This window comes from Temnothorax nylanderi, unplaced genomic scaffold, assembly GCF_030848795.1.
Source record: "Temnothorax nylanderi isolate EJ_2023f unplaced genomic scaffold, tnyl_v1.0 TNYL_tig0050_pilon, whole genome shotgun sequence".
NCBI lineage: Eukaryota > Metazoa > Arthropoda > Insecta > Hymenoptera > Formicidae > Temnothorax > Temnothorax nylanderi.
The window spans coordinates 177,535-197,182 of NW_027249112.1; the positions used below are offsets into that span (position 1 = coordinate 177,535).

General features: G+C 42.8%; 1 protein-coding gene across 1 annotated transcript in view; it reads right to left on the reverse strand.

Moving 5' to 3' along the window:
* Window positions 1-19,648, reverse strand: part of Rrp46 (exosome complex component Rrp46) — an 88,043-nt gene that overhangs the window by 59,184 nt on the left and 9,211 nt on the right. The window contains exon 6 of the transcript XR_011718133.1: window positions 14,497-14,650. The gene's annotated coding sequence lies outside the window, so the exon portion shown is untranslated. The remainder of the gene's footprint in view (window positions 1-14,496; window positions 14,651-19,648) is intronic.

The following is a 19,648-nucleotide window of genomic DNA, read 5'->3' on the forward strand; positions in this document are numbered from 1 at the left end:
TGGCTCAGGATTCTCCCGGGCGTCTCCTCCTAGAGACGAGAGAGGCCCTCCGACCGGCTGGTCCGGGCTGGTCCCACGATTTCTAGGCCGGAATCTTTTCTCGTAAAATCGCCGAAAGGAAGATTCTTTTAATTGGCATAGGAAATCGAATGCCGAGGAAGGCAGAGCGAGACAGAGGTCAGGGTGAGGGGTGGAGACACACACCGAAAATGATCATCGTCGCCGCGGTACCGATGAAATCGACGATCCGTGAATCCGGACTTCGATATTTCATATTTACGACGACGTGGCGAACATAACTTCTCTTCGGGACCTAGCGGCGCGGGATGCGATACCGGCGGACGAGAGGACGAGTTTCTTCGAGAGCTTTAATAACCTTCGCTTCATCGTTCTCGGACTCGTATCGAGGAGATTATATTCCGTGGATTAACATATTGACGCGGTCTTTGTGAGGCCCGAGCCAGGCCGGTCGAGAGAGAAAAGAAAAAAGGAAAACAAGTTAAGAACCGAGTTACTAAATCACTTGCCGCCCCAACGTAGTCGTTCCCGAACAGAAATTATTGTTACTACCGGTAACCTCCATTCTATTCGAAATAATTGACAATCTCCCATCGCAGTACCTCACCAACCACCTTGCGGAATTTACGGAAGCCTCATTAGACTCAAGATCATCTCTACACCTCGCGATAGTACTGAATAGGCGTGATTGCGAGGCTCGTGGTATTCGTTGTCGCCGTCGGACTTTACGAGTTCATTACCTTTTTATAGATCGTATAAATTTCTTTATTTGCAACCATCTCGTCTTTGATCGAAAACTATTATTACTCAGGTCTCAGGTTTTTAAAAAAGTTTGTTTTTAAAGAACCTAAAAAGAAAATTGGTATGAAGAAGGCCAAGTAAGGCCGAAACGTTAACGTTGGTTTTTTTATATTGCGAACACATACGTTGTCAAAGTGGTTTTAATAAATATACACCTATTAATTGCTCGTAATTTGGCCGTTTCTATTATTCAGCAAAATTTGTATCGCTGCAAATTGTTTAGAAAAAGATGACAACACAATAATAATCGACAAACTCTCACGATTCACATGTCGTGCATACTGCGTAACAAAAACTCGTTGAAAAATTGAAGTTACACTCGACACTTGTATCATATCGGTGAATAGAGGCAGCAGCGTGTGTATGGTCGAAGAGCAAGACGAAAAATGTGCGTGAAACATCGTGATAAATGATAGGACGTACCGGGTCGGCCCTAGACCCGAAGACCCAGAGACCCACTCGCTACACCGCACCGCCGCCGCGGAGGAACGGATAAAGGACCTCGTTGCCTTGTCTCGGCGCATATTAATGGACAAACATAATCGCCGCATCTCAGCAGGAGCCGCCAGCTGAAATATCCGCTCGTCGTTGCCCGTTGCTGCCTCCTCTGCCGTGGCTTCGGCTCGCCGCCGCAGTTCTCTGCACGATGCCAGGAAGCGACGTTCCTCGACGCGGACGTACGTTGAAGAGAGCATTTCCCTTGCTGAAATCCCGGAAAGACGGAAGGACGAACGTATTTTCACGTGCGCGGGAAGAATGAGTGTGCAAGTTTCTTCGAAGAAGTGAAAGGTGTTGTGGAAGAAACGACTTCGAATAACTTTATCGATTCAGACAAGCAGTGTCGTTGCGAGTAAAAGTTCAGGAAGGTGTTGTATAAAACCTAAAGAAATAACAATTTATCTCTGTAAGTGACAGTGAAAACATTTCTGTCTGATGTTAAAACACGTGCGAGATAATGCAACAATTTTGGAAAAAACTTTATGTGCATTAAAAATATTAAAACTGCATATTGCAGGAAAAAATAATTAGATTTATATCAGTTTCGAAGTATATAAACTCACAATTTAGAAAAATCGACCAGCATTTATAAATATCTACATTTTATACCTCTTCCGAATCAAGTTTCTTTTATCATTTGCGACGTAAAGCAAGTGCGCGACTTAAATCTGCATACTAATTAATATTTTTTCATAATATTACACTTCGAATATTTATTATGTGACATATTTGGTTAACTATAAATCGCTATATCATTCATCTTAAATGCATTTTTTTTATTCCACGCGCTAAGTAACGCGATATTAACTTTTGTTATACACGCAATACGATTTTGAAAAAAGTTTATAAAATTTGCTAATTGTTAATCGTACGTAAGAGTATTTGTCTTAAGCTTAACGAGACGTACCCCGTATTTCCGTCTCATTGAGACCTAGATCTGCCTGGAGAGAAAAAAATTGGATAAACAATTCCTTCGCTTAGCTGTCGGAATTGCGCGCGGCACCGATTTCCCGCTCACCTCCATGATCCCCCGCGCGCTCGTGCGTCACGATAACGCACGACATCACGGCAAGTGCCGTTTGATTACGCCGTCCGCTATCAGCCGCTATAAAGTCGATGGAAGGCGGGCGTTAAAGCCGCCTCTCGGGCCCGCCTCTACCTCCCGTGCAGGCTCCCCACCGTTTCGTTTCACCGTCTCTCACCGTCTCTCACCGGGAGACGCTACCAGACCCGCCGCAGGCCATGAGGCTGGTGGCCGAGCGAGCCGAGCGTCTGGCGAACGCTCGCAAACCACGGCCAAAGTAGGCAGACACGGTGCGCCATACTAGCACCGTGTCGGAGACGAGCCTATATATTTCTCTTTCCGTCTTTCCGTTTTCTCTACCTTCGCCTTCTCTCGCTCCGTTCGGCTGTCCGCTATTCCCCATCTCGCTTTCACATCAAAGTGCACCGTGTCAGTTCGTCTTTGTCCCCTTGCCACGAAACAGCTTTTGAATGCGCGCACGAGCGTGTCGCGTAATCGTGATCACGTGTGTGTTATGCCACGCGTGTGTGCGCGCGCGGGACCGCGCGCGAATGCGTGGCCCGCGTGCGTGAGTACGTGTGCACGTCCAGGGGTTTAATGGGCCCAGCTAATGACTATTGGCCAGCAGACCTGGGCGGGACCACGAGAACTCGCGCGATGCGCAGACTTATATATGCCTGTGTGCATGTGAGAGGCATGATCCCTTTGCATTAGCTGTTCCTTCACATCGACTGGCAAACCGCTGGTTAAAGTATTTTGGGCTTTGGTTTTTGTATCAATAAGAAATTGGAGGCGAATCGGGAAGCAAAACGAAATATCGTAAAACATAGGACTTTTATTTCGGTTAAGAACGTGTGATTCGTTCGCTCGGTATCATCTAAATTTATATGTGCTTAACGAAAATGTCAAAAATAAAACTTATTTTACAAGTTTGAAACCGTGAACTTTCCAATTTGTAAAGTTAAAATAGTCATTTTTAAACACTTCGAGAGAGGCGGTTATCTAAAGTTAGCCATGTCACATATATTTGATTAAACTTTTACAAGTATCGTTTTACGCAGCGAGATGGATTAAATCCGGTTATATAACGTTAATTATAACTTGATAATTATGTCCAATGCATACTGGAATTAAGATCTAATTCAAACATGACGAGACATATATAATTAATACGATATATTTATGCACACATATATTAAGGCGCACAGAGAGCCTGTTTAAGAATGTTTAACTCTCGACTGTCAGGACAGTCGTACGAATAGCCATTTTAACGTCATCGACGGACATGGTTCTGCTGCAAGGGACGAGCCGAAGGGTCGCGACGGTGGTTCTTGAGGAGCACTACCTTCCACGGTGTGTCGGGTCTTTTACCACGTGATTTACATAGAATGGTTGTCCCGTCGGCGCATACATCGGCAGCGCTTAGCGAGGCAAACCTGGAGAAGGAAGAGAGAGAGAGAGAGAGAGAGGAACGACGTGTCTATACTCGCGAGCTCGTACGTCAGTAATGCGGAGCAGACGCGGAGCAGACGCTGAAAACATCCATCACGCTCGCGGGGTCCTATCTCGTCCTGTGGATCTCTGCTTCATAATTACATTCTCGCCAGCTCCGAGCGACCGGAGACCAGGATACCGCCGCGCCATATCTCGAGATGCGTTCAGCTACCCCGCCCGAGATCGCAACGGTGTGTACGCGCCAGGCAATTAAACGGAAAAATGCGACGTACGTGCGAGCGCGTTTCTCGCTCTGATGATGTACGCGAATTCGCGAATAAGTGGAGCGCCACCGTGCCTCGTTACGCAAAGACGTGCATAGAGTGTATTTCTTATAAATAATTGTTAACGATGATTGTAAAATTATTATAACGCATGTATCTGAGTGAGAGTATACACAATTTTGTACGAAAATATGAAATGCCACGCGGAGCACGCGCACGAACACGGTGTAATTAAGCAAAAGAATGGAGTAGACGTGCAGTCGCTTACTTTCCTCGGAAGATGCATCTACGGCGTGGACTAACATTTCTGGGTACATAGAAAAAAGAGGCTGTATAACGCGCTTGATGAGAAACGCGACCTGCCGTGTCTGTTAATTAAGTTATTTATATTGGACTTTAATTAGTTTCTGCGAGGGATGAGATGCTTTGTATACATCTCCAACATAAAAAAGCTTCCCTATGAGACGTAAAATTTTGCCTGTTTTCTGTTTACATTGTTTGGTTCTACAGCGTTACCCTTTGAAGCACTTGTTAAACGTAATACAATCTAATAAACGTGGTAAATACGAGATATTCATATTAATTTAAATATTTATTAGCAGTTTTTATTAGAAGTTTTTATTAGAACTTCAAGGTAATCGAAAAAATCACTTATATGCGGAAGATTGTGCGATTCAACTAGATCGTAATCGAATAACAATTTATTATATGTTAAAGGTATATCGAACGTCAGATAATCACAGTTGCAGCGTATTTTTAAGATAAACTATTTATCTCCCATTATTATGCAAAATGTTACTGCAAACGCAGCTAATAAATTAATGATACTGCGCCGATAATTACTCGGCAATATGCGTAATGATGTAGTTGCAGGCACTGATTGTCGACTACTAAATAATTGAAGTGAAATATCGTTTATTATCTATTTCATGAAAATTTCGATAATTCGAAAAAATTAAGAAATTTGTTCGGAATTACATGCATATCTCACCTATCTTACAAAAGAGAAAGTACAGGAAGAAAGTGAAATCATTAATTCGAAAGAGATATCAATATTCTGCTACATTTACAAATATAATTTGCTGATTTCATCAACGACGTTTTAACTTTAATTATAATTTAACTGATCATTTACTTTTTTTCCAAGATTTTTTCAAGAAGGAAGAAGAAAAAAAGACAGATGAACAGTTAAATTATGGTCGAAGATAGCCAACGTTAATGCGGCTGCCTATATAAACGCGGTATGAAATTCACCTGAACTAACAAGAAACGTTCGAACTAGTGACAAGTTGTATCAAGCGGCATGGTGTCTCCCTAATTTCTGCTCGTATAAAATAATCAGCGGCACTGTCGTACTTTTTTCCTTGGTAACTTCAGGGCAGCAGCAGCAGCAGCTGCTTCCAAGACAAAAAGGTCAATGCGAGGCGGCCGCGGGCGAAGAAGCCGATTAAACTTTCAGGGGTATGTGACAATGGCTAGAGAACGAGGGCGGCAGGTGCCTCACTCATCTAATATTAACATCACCGATCGATAGCACCCGGGAGAGAACGAGAAAGGACGAGAGGATCGAGCCCTGCGGCCGCGTGGGTGGAGACAATAATCGGCCGGATAACTCGTTTGTCTTCTCGCGCTCAGTTGTTCGTTAGGGACTGTCTATCGCAAATATCGTGCGAGCACGAACGTATTTACTGATGTCTCCCAGCGAAATGGAATCGTGAGTTTGAATCCGCCGCGGCTATTATAAATGGGAAAGTGGATAATGACGACCGCGGGTGGCGACGCGACGGGAGCGATGGAGGAATTCGTTATTTATCCTCTTCTCCCGCTTGAGAGAAATCGATCTGCGACCCGTAAATCATAACCCAACGGCTCGATTCTGGCAGTGGTCACTTTCGTGTATACATATATGTACGATAAAGAAGTTAAATATATTTTTAATAATTAGTATAATACATATTTTGGATTCGTATTATTTTCGTATCATCATATTTAAAGAAGTCCTTCAATAATGACTGATTTTAAGGAGGGTGGCTAGTAAAATCAATTTGATAAGAATTAGTTCAAATTTATGAAGGACATTCGTCTATAGAAATCTGTCGTCCATGCCAAAGTTGAAGACGATCGTCTGCATGGTTGTCGAGTAATTAATTATTGAAGTTGTACTCTTATACATGGGCGACATAACCAAAATGTCACGATATCTGTAATATAATCCTTGAAAGCATATTAAAAATGATAAGAATGTAATGAAAATAGGTGCAAATAATTCTTTACATATTTAGGAAGAACTTTCTCGAAGACTGAACTGATTCGTCTTTATAGTTATTAAGAAATTGTAAAAATAAAACAAGACCACATTTATTATTTTCACATTTCAACGTGGATAATAACGTATTTGGGTTTCAATTGTACAAACAACTCTTTCTAAACCTTAAGAAACAGCAATTGAATGCATTCCACATATTTATTTGCTAAAATTCGTTTATTTCACACGACGAAAATCTAACCTATATGCTTTTTCCCTGCCGCTTTCCCCCTCCCCGCCGCGCCGCGTGCACGATCCAACCTCCTTAATCCGCCGCGTATTTTCTAGATCGTCATCGACAAGCATTTAATACTTCATTTATTTAATTCTGAAAAAAGTATATTGCACGTAAGATTTATCTAAGCGTAATTACGTTATATCACGTTCTTATGTATATATACGAGCAGTAAAAATGATCCGGTTAGATACAAAATTCCTGTTAGTCACGTCCAATTTCTGGCAGGTTTCTGAATATTCCAGCGGACATTTCCACGCCATGTGCAATTTGCACGAATGTCGTAACCGCGTTTCTTCTCTAATATCGCTCTCTTTCAACATCCGCGGGTGATTTTCTGTAGCGTGAGCAGCGGCCATCGCCCCGCGTATCATGGTACCCCGGGTGAGGGTTGCAATTTTTGTATTTGTAGGAATATTTATAGCGGCAACGGGAATTACCATAAACAACGCGGCGAAGAAACTCTGGGATTACTGTATTTAAAGTGCAAGGGGGAATAATTACCGTGAACTGCGGCTACTAGCAGAGCCATCGAGGTCGACAGCAGAAAAGGGGCGTACTGAACGTCATATAGAGCGATACTGGCAGCTTGTTCGTCGGACGGAGAACGGGCGAAGAAAAGAAGCAGAAAGGAAAGAAAAGAATATATGCGACCTCATCTTTCTTTTTCATTGGACGTTTGTTACAATAACGGCGTAACATTTGACGCGAGCAAGACATTTCGGTTCGGCAGGTTGTAATCACCTTTGCTTTTCTTACAAACGTAATGGAATAGTGAAAACATAAGCGAACATAAGAGAAAAGCGTTTACGCGTAAATTTAACATTTTAAAAATATAATTATCAACTACATCACATTAATTATTTATTTCCACACTTGTGCTTTAATTTGAGGAGAAACTTGTGATGAACATGATGATAAAAATAAATTAAACCCCCCCCCGATGATGTAGTTTCTTCATCTATGTTTGAATACACTGACAGCACTGACATGTGGTTGTTCTTAGGAGTCAATAGAGTACAGAGACTTTTGCAGAGTAAGGTGCAAAGGTCATTGAATCGTGCGGCTAACGAGCGGTAGCCGTAAAAGATATAAATTCGCTTTACGTTCGAGCCGAGTCACGCAGCGCTCTTTGCGACTTGATGATGATGAACTTCCTGGCCACCACTTTGCCTTTCGCAAGCTCGCTCGTAAAGTCGAATTTAATCTGAAAGAAGCAAAAACGACGGTAGAGACAACGATGCGGAGTTATATCGTAAAGATATACCCGCGCAACTCGTAACAGAAATTTCGTGCGCGCGCTTGAACAATCGTGAAAAATTTGTTTTAATTATATTTAAATTCGTATATATATCACAATAATTGCTACCTCAAACTCTATTAATAAATTTTGAAGCTTTTTGTCAATTATTGTGCTCATATAACTTTTAAAATACACGAAAGCTCTAACAAAAAGAGATTTATCGTCTTTACGACGCAATGCATAAATATGGTGATCTAAATTTTGATACTTTAAAGTCTTGAGGACTTAATCTTGGGAGCAATGAAATCATTTATCGTAATACGCATGACGTAATCATTCAAGGGGATGGCGTGAGACTTATCAATCTACATTCTTGTACTTCGTTGCGATTACGCGTTATCGCTCGCGTTGAGAATTTGTGTACTTTATTCCATTTCTCAAATCTTTCAGAACACGTCGACTTATCGATAAGACACGGTGTGCATATCCGCCTGTCAGCATTAATATTAATACGTTACAACTAAGCTGCCGCTTAATTAACCGGGTTTCTTAGATTATTCTCGCCGTATCAAGAAAATAAACGACGGCAGGAACTTTACAGCGACGTTATTTTCATCGTTGTAACTTAACATCACCCTTATCGCGCCGACTGCTAGGCCGTATTATACATATACGCACACATCACTGCCGTCCATCCACCACCCATCTTCGCCTTTGCTCCGGTCATTAACGTGATCGACAGCGCTATTATTTCCCTTTGTGCGTTCTCCTGCCGCGCGCGCATAATTAGTATTGCGTAAATCTTATGGCGCGCGAGCGAGACTTTTTCTTTATATTCCATTTTACCGTTCGACGCTTTTGTTACTCGGGCTTATATTATGAAACATAGCTAAAAGGATCACGTAATAAAAGCACGTGGGAATTCTTTGGATAGCAGCAATATGGTCGTGAATCGACAGATAGAACAGCTAGGAATAAGAAATCGCGCACCTGCCAAACATATGTTTTCAGGAAACAGGGTCGCTAGCGCGTATACAGCAATCGCGTTGGTGCAAATACAATTTTTTTGCCGTTGGAACGGTATTCTCGATTAAAAACCACTGCGCTTCTCTCGCCCTTGCGTCGACCAACCAATCGTGAGTCGCGGACGATTCGCTATCGCGAGAACAGCTATTCGATGGCTCGTACCTGGCATTGTACAGCAAATTGATCATAACGAGGTTTAATTAAAAAAGACAACGCTGGCTATTGAGCGCGATTACTCACGAGCGTTTCGTTTTTTCCACGCCATAAAAGCGGCTGCTGCGCCATCGGCGATGACCCGAAATCAGTAATCGATTACGAATACATACATGAAGCCTCGAAATATGCACGTTATACGCGGCATTGGAATATTCGAGATATTTTTCAGGTGGTGAGTAAAATGCAATTTAATTGTAAATGAAAAGCCAGATAAATATTAATAGGAAGATAATAGCGATAAAAATCAGCTTGCTACATTATATTTATTTATTAGAAAATATACTTAATAAAGAAAATTCCTTTAATAATATCAAAGAAATCAATATATTAAAATTTACGATAATATTATAGTAAGATTCTACTGAAAAGTATTATATATTACGATTTAAACATTTAAAGTCAAGTAAGTACAGTGAGACGAAAAGAAGAAATAAAATATGTCCTCTGTTTTATATTACCGCATGATTAACTCAAATTAACTGTGATAAATTGTCCTAAAATTAAGAATGATTTGCGAGCAAGTACAAGCAGATAAATCATCCCGCACGCGTGTATAACACAAAACATACGAAATGTATAAATAATCGTAAACACCGTTATAATCAATAGATGATCTCGATAGTTTATCGTCGCGCGTATTATCGCGACCTTTTATCGACGAACTGTTTCGTGTCGCGATTGTCGTTGTCACACAAGCTTTTGAAAATTTGACGTCTGAATCCTGCCAGAAACGTCGGATTTTATCGCGCTCGAAACACTTCCGACAGATAATCCGTGCGTTAACTAAAATTATCATTGTACGCCGGTAATCCGCTAGCGTGAAATAGTAACAACCACGTTACTTGACCGTTTTTAACTGGCGAATTAAGCGGAAGATAAGCTGACGAACGATTAAGTAAAAGTCGGTTTTAGTCGCGCGGGAAGCGCGGCATTAACAAGACGCAGCGCATAATCGTGGGGCGCCGGTAGCTGCGACAACGGCGTTACAATTTCCGCTCAAACGACAAGACTTTTGTACGTCAGGAAGATGTTCTAAAACTATCCGGGACACGCCGGAAGGCTCCTGAAATAAGGTACCACCGGCGCGGCGCGGCGGCGGAGTGGTGAAGGGCGAGCGACGGTAACGGGACTTCCGAAACGTGCCGGCGTGGGTGGCGGCGACGAGGGAGCGGGTGAGCCAGGAATGTAATCACAGGATTCCCTCGCGATCCTTCGGGACGCTGGTAGCCATCTTGGATTCTTAGCAAGGTTTCTCCCCTTGGCTTATATATATCGTTCATTAGGCGTTGACAGTGACAGCGGCGGCTTCTATCTCGAGAGCCCGCGGTTCGCTCGCGTGATGTACGCGCGATTCGCTCACGCTCACGCTCACGCTCTCGAAATCGCCTATCGCGGACTGTGCACGCTGTGTGTGCATGGCCACCAGCTTGAAATAAGTGTGGCAAGGTGACGGGGTTAAGGTAAGTTTCCTGTTACACGCGCGTAAGTAGCGACCGGTATACGAGCCGGCGTAAACTCGCGTCGTATTCGCTGCGCCCGACGTGCACGATGTTTAAGTGCGACCCCGTTGCTGCAAGTCGCGCAGAATCGAGCGTTTATAAGCAGCGAAATCAGCTCTCTCGCCGGAGGTTCGGAGCCGTGACATTTTATACGTCGTCTTTCTGCGGGGCTTTCTATATGCGATACCACAAATCGAGTTGGATATTGTCCACAGTTAATCTTCAGCATTGAATATAATTAAATTTGAAGAATTTTACGGACTTTTTGTTGAGTCTCATTTGCAGCTGTTTGTCTATCCGAACAATCCTTTCAAATATACAAACTGTGTCAATAATTCAAAATACATTTTTCGTTTGTTTATCTGAATCAATTAGCGTGGTTTATGCGATTTATATTGGTAGATAGTAGATAAAATGTTTTTTAAACACACCCGGATATAAGAATGAAATTAATCATCATTCATTATTCACGGTTTATTACCGCCGCGGGCAAGATGGATCGACTGGCATTAGCTCTCGGCGAAAATGCGTTTCCAGGTATTTCCTAACGAACGCTACCAGATAGTAAGTATGCGGCACGACCGTTTACATCGTTTTTAATCAATTCCCGGCGGAAACACGCCGCGCGCGGTTTAACGTTTTAATAAGCGACACCTTGATAAGATCGTTAATTTCAATAGAGTTCGTTTAGGAAGGGGAGAGGGGGGGGACTCGCATGCCCTGTAATATTTTCGAAACGAGTAATTTTCAGCGAATCAACGTTTTTATTAATTAAACGACGCGCGACCGGCGACAAATTGCCTCGATTAAAAAGCCATTCGCCGACGTAACGATCGCGAAGCGCGCCGCGCGAAGAATAATCGCTCGAGCGGTAGCGGAAGATTTGTTTATCAGCTTATCGGCCGTCCGTTTCTCTCGCCGTAACTTATATTGTAAACCGAAACCGGTTCGGAATGACCGGCCCGGAATGCCCGTTGGGGCAATCCAGATGAAGTTGCATTCTCGGGTTCATTGGTGCATAACGCTGAGTGAGGCTCGATCATCGTTACGTCGGTGCGACGTTGCATAAATATCGAGAACGCGTGATGGAGCGATCCGACGGAAAAAGAAAGGATCCGCCACCGTCGAACGAACACGGAAAATCGAAGATTCGTAATTCATGACTCGACCGGCATCTGCAATTAAACGCGCCGTACACCGGCTGTCTACATCATCGTCCGTCAGTGATATTATAATTGAAACGGAATAAATTTAATTATCGCCGACGCGATAGATTAATGTTCCCGCGTAATGCGCGCACCGACGGCCAGTAAATATCGTTAATTTGCACGAAAGGCGTAATTGCTGCATTCTTAGAGAGTACAATCTTAATTATCGGACGGAGAAAATTGACGATATTGAAATCTTTGTCGATGCGACTGTTTTACTTTATACAAAAGTGACGCCTAGTTTTCGATTAAGGGCGGTGCGCCGAAAACGGCGTGCCTCTTGCCAACCGCATATTCTCGCTGAATATCCAGAAAGACGATGACGACGACAGGAGAAAAAAGATGTTCCTCGTAAAGAAGCGCGCAGATATGCATGGGAATTGCATATGGGGAAGAAAGGGAGCGACTCAAGAGCGGAAAGTAAGGGTGCAGGTACGGTCGCGGGAGGGAGGATAAAGCTTGGATAGTGAAAGAGGGCGAGAGAGAAAAAAAGAAAGAGAGAGAGAGAGAGAGAGTGCGAAAGAGGGAAGAAATAGCCTTCGCGCCTCTCTCTGCTACTTTTCCATGGGAGACGAAACGACCTGTATGCTTGCACGGTAAAATGGTGTGCCCGGCCCCATAACTCGAGGATTTTTGTCGTCGGCTTTAGTCGCAGTTTTATGCGGCAACCTTAAAATTTCCTCGCTTAACGAAGAACCCTGAGGGGATGATCTGTGGCGAGTACCTGGGCCGACACATAGCGCAAAGCGCTACAATTTTATTCCATCTGGGTATTACTTACGAGAGGTGCTATGAGCTCTCGCGGAGCGAAAGGGGACGCGCTGTGTTAGAAAGCACAAAAATAGTGCCCTTTATGTACACACGCATATTTCTCTGGCATACACTCTGGCGCGGACGTTGCCACGCGTGCAGGTATCAGCGAAGCATCGCCCTATGAATGCTTGAGCCGCGATAAATTATTAGCGCAATAATTGTGCATCGTAAAACAGTTCTTTTCCTACGTTAACGAAGCTACGCAAAAGGTATATGCATCTCTGCGCACACTGCGCCCCGTTCGTTATGTCTCCATGCAATTAATACCACGTGCAAACTCACCTTGCAAACTGCAGCGCGAGATACGATGATGTTGCAATATTGTCGACAAAATAGCAATGACGATAATAACGCTTTTCTATAATTCCTACAATGCATGGCGATGCGCAACGATGTCATTTGCATCACGATGATTCGCAAAGAAATTAGTTTACACCGTGAACAGCGCAAAGATAGTAATCCCTCCACTCGTGTTATCTCGAATGAGTAAATTATCAATTCTTATCGCGGCCATAAACTCCATCGCGGCCATAACTATGGCTGTCTTTTCGCTTAACTAACGAAGCAATGAAAGACAGTTTCAAGGCACAGGAACGAGCACGGTAGGTTTATGCAAATACGTCAGTTACGTGTGTATTTATAGACATGATAGAAATTGCGATAAGTACCGACAGCAAAAACACTCAATGCTAATTTGACCAATGCAGAGCAATAATTTCGATTCAGATTAGAAGTACTGTAGATGCATAAGAGTTGAATTTTATATTAACCTGCCTCGAAGTATATTAAATTAATAGATGAGACGCGATAATCGATTTTATTTACACAATTTTGTAAAAAAAAAGTCGCACAATTACTTTATCGAAGCAATCTGCATATCCAGACATATAAAAAATTTAAAAAATCTACTTTTTTAAATATCTTTGTTTCTTCACTGTGGGTTTTATCATTATTTTATTATTTCTGAATTAAAATTTCCAGTTTGGATATGATGTATGTAAATTTTACGTTTTACAGCAAAGTTCAATATTAAATATTATGCTTAGATATGTCTGATTTACGTATCTCTTTACGTGTCTTATATAAAAAAAAATGTACAAGAACACATATTATATATAGAAAAAACGATATCCGTAATTTATAAAGTTCTTCACACACACAATATATAAAATTAAATAAACGTAAATTAATTCCATCTAATTTTGATATGAAACAATGTGCCGAATCAGACGCCATCATGCACCACATGCATCTGCCTTTTAATACCGTGTTACATATGTATAAGTTGAAACTTATAGCAATTATTATCATAAAGAGTGCGAGGAGGCGTATATAATGTGACAAGATCGCATAGCCATGTCTTGTTTGCGATAATCTTGATAACGTAAAAGTCGTTTGGTCGGCTAAATAATTGTTTGCATTTCACATATATTTTCAAGAAAAATATCCACACCTGTTATTATTGCATATAATTATAAAGACATTATCTTTAGATACGTCATTGTTACATTATCATTACATACATTTTATCATTACAATCTTCTGATTCTCATTCTTAAAACAGAGTTTAAAATAGAGAGAGGATGCTCTTTTCTACAAAAATTAAAACTCTGGTCGTACGTTTTATGATGCTCTTTTAATTATATTTTTGTAATTATAGAATTTGTAATATATTTTTTATACAAGTAATACGATCAAGTTTATTGATCGAGACATCAAAAAGGCATATTTGTTGGACAAATAAATAAATGTTTCAAAGCTTCGCCATGCGAATAAAATTAACTCGGATGGCGCGCCTAAGTAGTAACATTATTCTGAGCGCGGCGATTCATAACTATAACAAGATTAGTCTGGCTCAACCCTTCGCTACGAGACTTATTGTTTACACTTACCTCCTTATTCTGCGCCTGCAAGATTTCTCTGCTACCATACTTCCGATAGTCTGGCTTGTTACTTTCCGGCACTCCCGTTTTCGTGCTCCCGCTGAGTGGAAAGCCCAATTATAATTCATTGAACGTACTTTCCCCCGTAACGTTGTATATCGCACTGAAAAATTAAATCAAAGCTGCACGTTACGAGTGTACGATAATAAATGTTTTACAGTTTCTGAAATATTCTATTAATAATATTTTTTATCATATGACAGCAGATGAAATAAATGATCGATCTAACAAACGCGATCAATATACGAGGCATTGAAGAGAAAAGTAGTTCTTGGTATATCGTATTAGCAAAAAGACGAATCGATTTTCTTTCGATAATGACTGCATACTGCGAGTGTAAAACCAGAGAGAATAAAAGGAGAGAAATGGCAGATGCGAAAAAGACTTGCGGCCGTGGCAAAGCTAAGAGCGAATTCACGAAGAGAAGAGGAACCGTTCTCGAGCCTAGCGTTAATTAGTTTCGCCTGAGTTAATGACTTTTTCCCTCCTAATCAGGTAATTCCGTATCTCTTTAAAATAATCTCGCCGCCCGTCCGCTAATGAAATTCTGAACTCGTTACTTACACTCGCGGCACTCCACTCACTTCTCTTTCACCGACCCTTACGTTCTTTCCCTTTCTTTCTTTCCTACGGGGAATGAAGAGCGCGCGAGAGGCGAAAAAGACCGCAGCATCTGCTCCAAGTTTATCTCGCCTTCTCTCATAAAAGATGTATTAAGAATTTGGAAACAAGAGGATTATATGCACCAACTAAAATTTTTATGAAGCTACATAAGAGTAATGTAGAAGCTGCGTATATATTATGGAAAAAGGGAACACAAAATATCATACAAACACGATAAATATTAGCAATGTATAAAACAATATTTTAAAAACGTTAAATAAATAGAAGAAGGAAAATTTATAATCTTTCGCATTGCAATGGATGTCTGAAATAGTGTGATGTCGCAGTATCGATAATAATATCGTTTACAGATACAAATCAGTAAAGCATATGGGAAAAAGAAAATGAGGTATCAATGTTTGACGCGTACAAAAAAGCAACGTATTTATCATCATAATATAAAATAACGTGTCGACTTTCGCGAACGGGAGATCGCGTTAGGCACAAGGCGCAGGCGGCTCAAGTTTTCCGACGATGAAGATTCACCGCGCGAAGACGAAGCCCGAGGAGGCTCGTCGGGACGTCAATGTGAAACATCACCGTGGCGCCCCACAAATAGAACCGACGGGATTTCGTTGCCGCGTGCTCGAAATACGCATGTCACTCGTGTCGACGTTTACAATCCTCCTCTTTCTGGCAGCAACGTCTTAGTCGCTCTTTCCTCTTCCCAATAATGTTTCTGGATTTATGAAAGAGAATGCGGAATAAAGGCTCACGCGCGCGCGATGGTGATAGACAATATTTATCACCCATTTGAGGATTAATCATATCTTCGCTTAAAATAGTTTCAGACAGGCAGACTTGTCGGCATAATAACATAAAATGATGGGAATCAACGACTCACGGTTCAGGAAGGAATGACCGTAGGAAGAGACGCGGACGCGACTTTCGAAAGAAGAGGCGCGGAACTCCGCGACGAATTCCGAAATTCCGTGCGGCGTCTTCGGCGTCACGGGACAGGAGCGCGGCCGCACATGCACGTACGAACGTACGAGGACGCGTCCCGAATAACCGTTTACCGTTGAGCTTAGGAATGTTACGAACCGCCACGGGCTTGCAAATTGTTCCCACGTTGCGCGGCCCCCCGCGCGCACAGCCGTTGTCAAGAAATTTCCCAAGGGTTCTTCCCCGTCGCGCGCACCGGCATACCGAACGAGTAGATCCGCGGCTTTGCGTATCCGGCATTCACGTAGCGTGCTCTCTCAGCGGCGATTCGGCTCGTTCGCACTGCGATCTCTCGAATTAGCGGGCCCGAAAATCGCTCAAGCGTCGATCGGAAGGATCTCTCTCTCTGCCTGTTACAAAGTTACATTCGAGAAATATCGTTCCGCAATGAATCTCCCGTGGTGATTAATCGTCTCTCACTATTCCTAATCAACGCAATAATATATTTAAACTCTCCGCAGCTCCGTGATAAATGCGAGGCGACATACGTAGCCGCGGGTAATTAACAAGTAGCCGATATAATTGATACTGAACACGCATCTCGTGCGCCAGATATCTATCTCCATCCAGCAATTCCGTTTCGAGACAGAGATCGCTCGCTCGCATGAATGCACAATATAACGGATCGTCTGGTCGCCGAGAAGTTAGTGGCCACTGTCCAAACGGTTGAAAAGCTTATACAGGCACTCGGGATTGCCATTCGGTCGTCCACTAATCGGGGGGGAGGGGGAGAAGGAGGGGGCGGGGAAGAGGATGGGGAAGGGGGGGGGAATTAGATGAATATCTTACCTGGAAATCGAGACCGGGAGCCCGACTCTTAACGGAGAAGACGAAGGTTCACAGGCGAGAGAGGGAGACGGAAACGGTGAAAGAGAAATGGATGAAGGAGGAGAGGAGTCTTCGCCCGGTAATATAGTGGCCGAGCCGATCGCAATAACTTACTTTGAATAAATGAAACGCCGCCCCGGCGCGCGGTTCCGAACGCGAGTCAGGTTTCGCCGTAAGAGCGGCAGCGGTCCTTCAACGGGGGAACAATGCCTAAGCACTCGCCTGAGGTAAGCGACGACGAAGGCAACGACGACGGGCGATGACGACAACGACGGCTACGAACGACGTCGTCGGATTCTGGCGGCTTTAGCTGTCAGCTTCGCTCTAATCTAGTCCCGGGCCCCAGTATTTCTCTTAATCCACGAAACGTGGCATGTTACGACACATCTGATGTTTCTCACGTTGTCGTAAAATTTTATTCACGCTTCGAGAACTAATTCGCATCATTTTAGAAATTCTATTTAAAAGTCTATTCAAGTGCATTCCCACAGATATATTTTTGTTTCTAGAAGTTCGAAGGGAACATAATCACAAAATTATCTTGCAGCTCCTTCTCGAGCATACGACAGATGTATAGTACCTACGTCTAAATGGCATTGTTGCTACGTAACGCGCGCTAAATAAAGTCGAGAGCGGAAGCGCGGGCTCCGCGTAATCGATTACCGTCTTCCGTCGGGCCCTCGGTCGAAATGTAATAGCGTCGGGGTTTTGTGCGGCGCTGACTACAAACGTGTAGGGGCAGTGCAGAGCCTGCCAAAGCAGTAATAGACTGCGCGAGTCCTCGCGTTGTCGGAATTTACGAGACAGTCGGGCCATCTTTTACAGGAAGCAACGCGCGCGGAAGATTTTCACCCATTGTATCGATCGAGAGTTTGCTCTTTGATAAGAGCTATCTAACGAAGATTAAAGGAAAACAAAATGAAGCTTAAAAGACTTTCAGTGCTACTCACTCTTTTTATTTGGACAATTTTCGAAGCGCTTCTCGCGATTCTGCCGTTTCAATTTCTAAATACCTTGAAATCAAGCCCTTCCGAAGATCATTGATCTTTGCTCTTCAATCCTTGGCATTATCAGTCTCGTGATATCAGCCACCGTACAGTTGTTTTTAAATAATATATTACGGGACCCGTGGAAATCCATTAAACGGGATAATAATTAAAGCGAATGCCTTTCTCATGTGTTTATGTCGGATTTAATCCCGACGCCCTTGCGTTAGAAAAGTCCAGTCGAGAAATTAAACGATGCCGCCGGCTATTGTGTACGCTGTATTGTGTACGATTGTTTCCGGAGTTTCCGTCGGACGGCGATTCTCTTTATTTTGCGCTGACCGTGAGCAACGCGAGAGACGTTGCCTGGATCGTTATTAAATCAAGCCCGTCGTAAATAACGTTTTGCTATAAAAGATTAAAGTTCGATAAAGTACAAAAAGTAATTGAAGTAGACGCCCCGCTAGCCGTTGCTACATTGAATTTAATCGGTATGCCATTATCTGGATTGCGATTCCGCGATCCGCAACATAGCTCGTTTAATATAGCAATTAAACGAGCTACGTATTGCGAAAACACGTCGTTTGCTTTGATATTTCTTTTTTTTTCGGATACGCATTGGTCGCACGAAAGGTTATTTTAGCATTTGTTAAATTCATCATAAATAATGTTCTTCTCATAAAAGGATACAACTTCAACAAAATGACATAAAGTGATCAAAGCTTCCCTATGTCGCGATCGCGGAGTGCTCACGAAAATTAAAACGTCTAATCGAAATTTTTTAAACGCTCGATCGGGCCGACCGTGAGAGATATGCTTCGCATTATAAAGAATCATCAACGTTTTAGTAACTCGAATCGCTTTAAATCCTCATCAACCTTCCGAGTTATTTCGAATTTTTACGTCGGCGGGCTCGCGTTCGATTGCAGCCACGAGCTATCCGCGCGATAGACGTTATTAAATCAAGTCCATCGTAAATAACGTATCTCCATGCTTCTCCGTTTCCCCATCGCCCATCGTTCGCGTCCATCTATCTCCCTCGCTCTTTATCTGTATCAATAATCGTGCACTAAACTCGCTCTCGTTCGTTTCGTCGCTAATTATTTTAATTGGCCGGCGCACATTCAAAAGAGATACCCAGAAGGAAGGTGGAAGGTGGAATCGCCCAGCGGCGACTCTTCGCCGACTACGACTGCTTCGATTACCGATCGTGTCTGCCGTCCTCTCTTTGTCCCTCCTTCTCTCTCTCTCTCTCTCTCTCTCTCGCTGCCCCTAGGCGTCTCGCTCGATTTCACTACCTTAGTTAGTTTTTATTTTGCCCTCGCTGCAGCATGAAATCGCTCGTTAGCATATTGATTGGCGATGACGGGACACGCGGTGGTGGGCCCCGCTTGAGAAAATTAAAAGGAATCGCGGATTAATATTGCCGCTCGATATTGCCGTCGCGAACGCACCTTTCATTTAGCATAATCAACGACGATGAAATCACTGACTTAGTCTTACAAATTGTATAGATAGAAATTACACGGCCAACTGATGTACGCGATGGCAGACCTTGTTCGCGAGGAAAATAGTTTGCTCTTATATGTTCATATCAACGAGATTTAGCCGCGAATTGACCATAGAAATTATTTAAAGGATGATAACCGATTTGAAATCGCTTTGAAAATCGAACCACG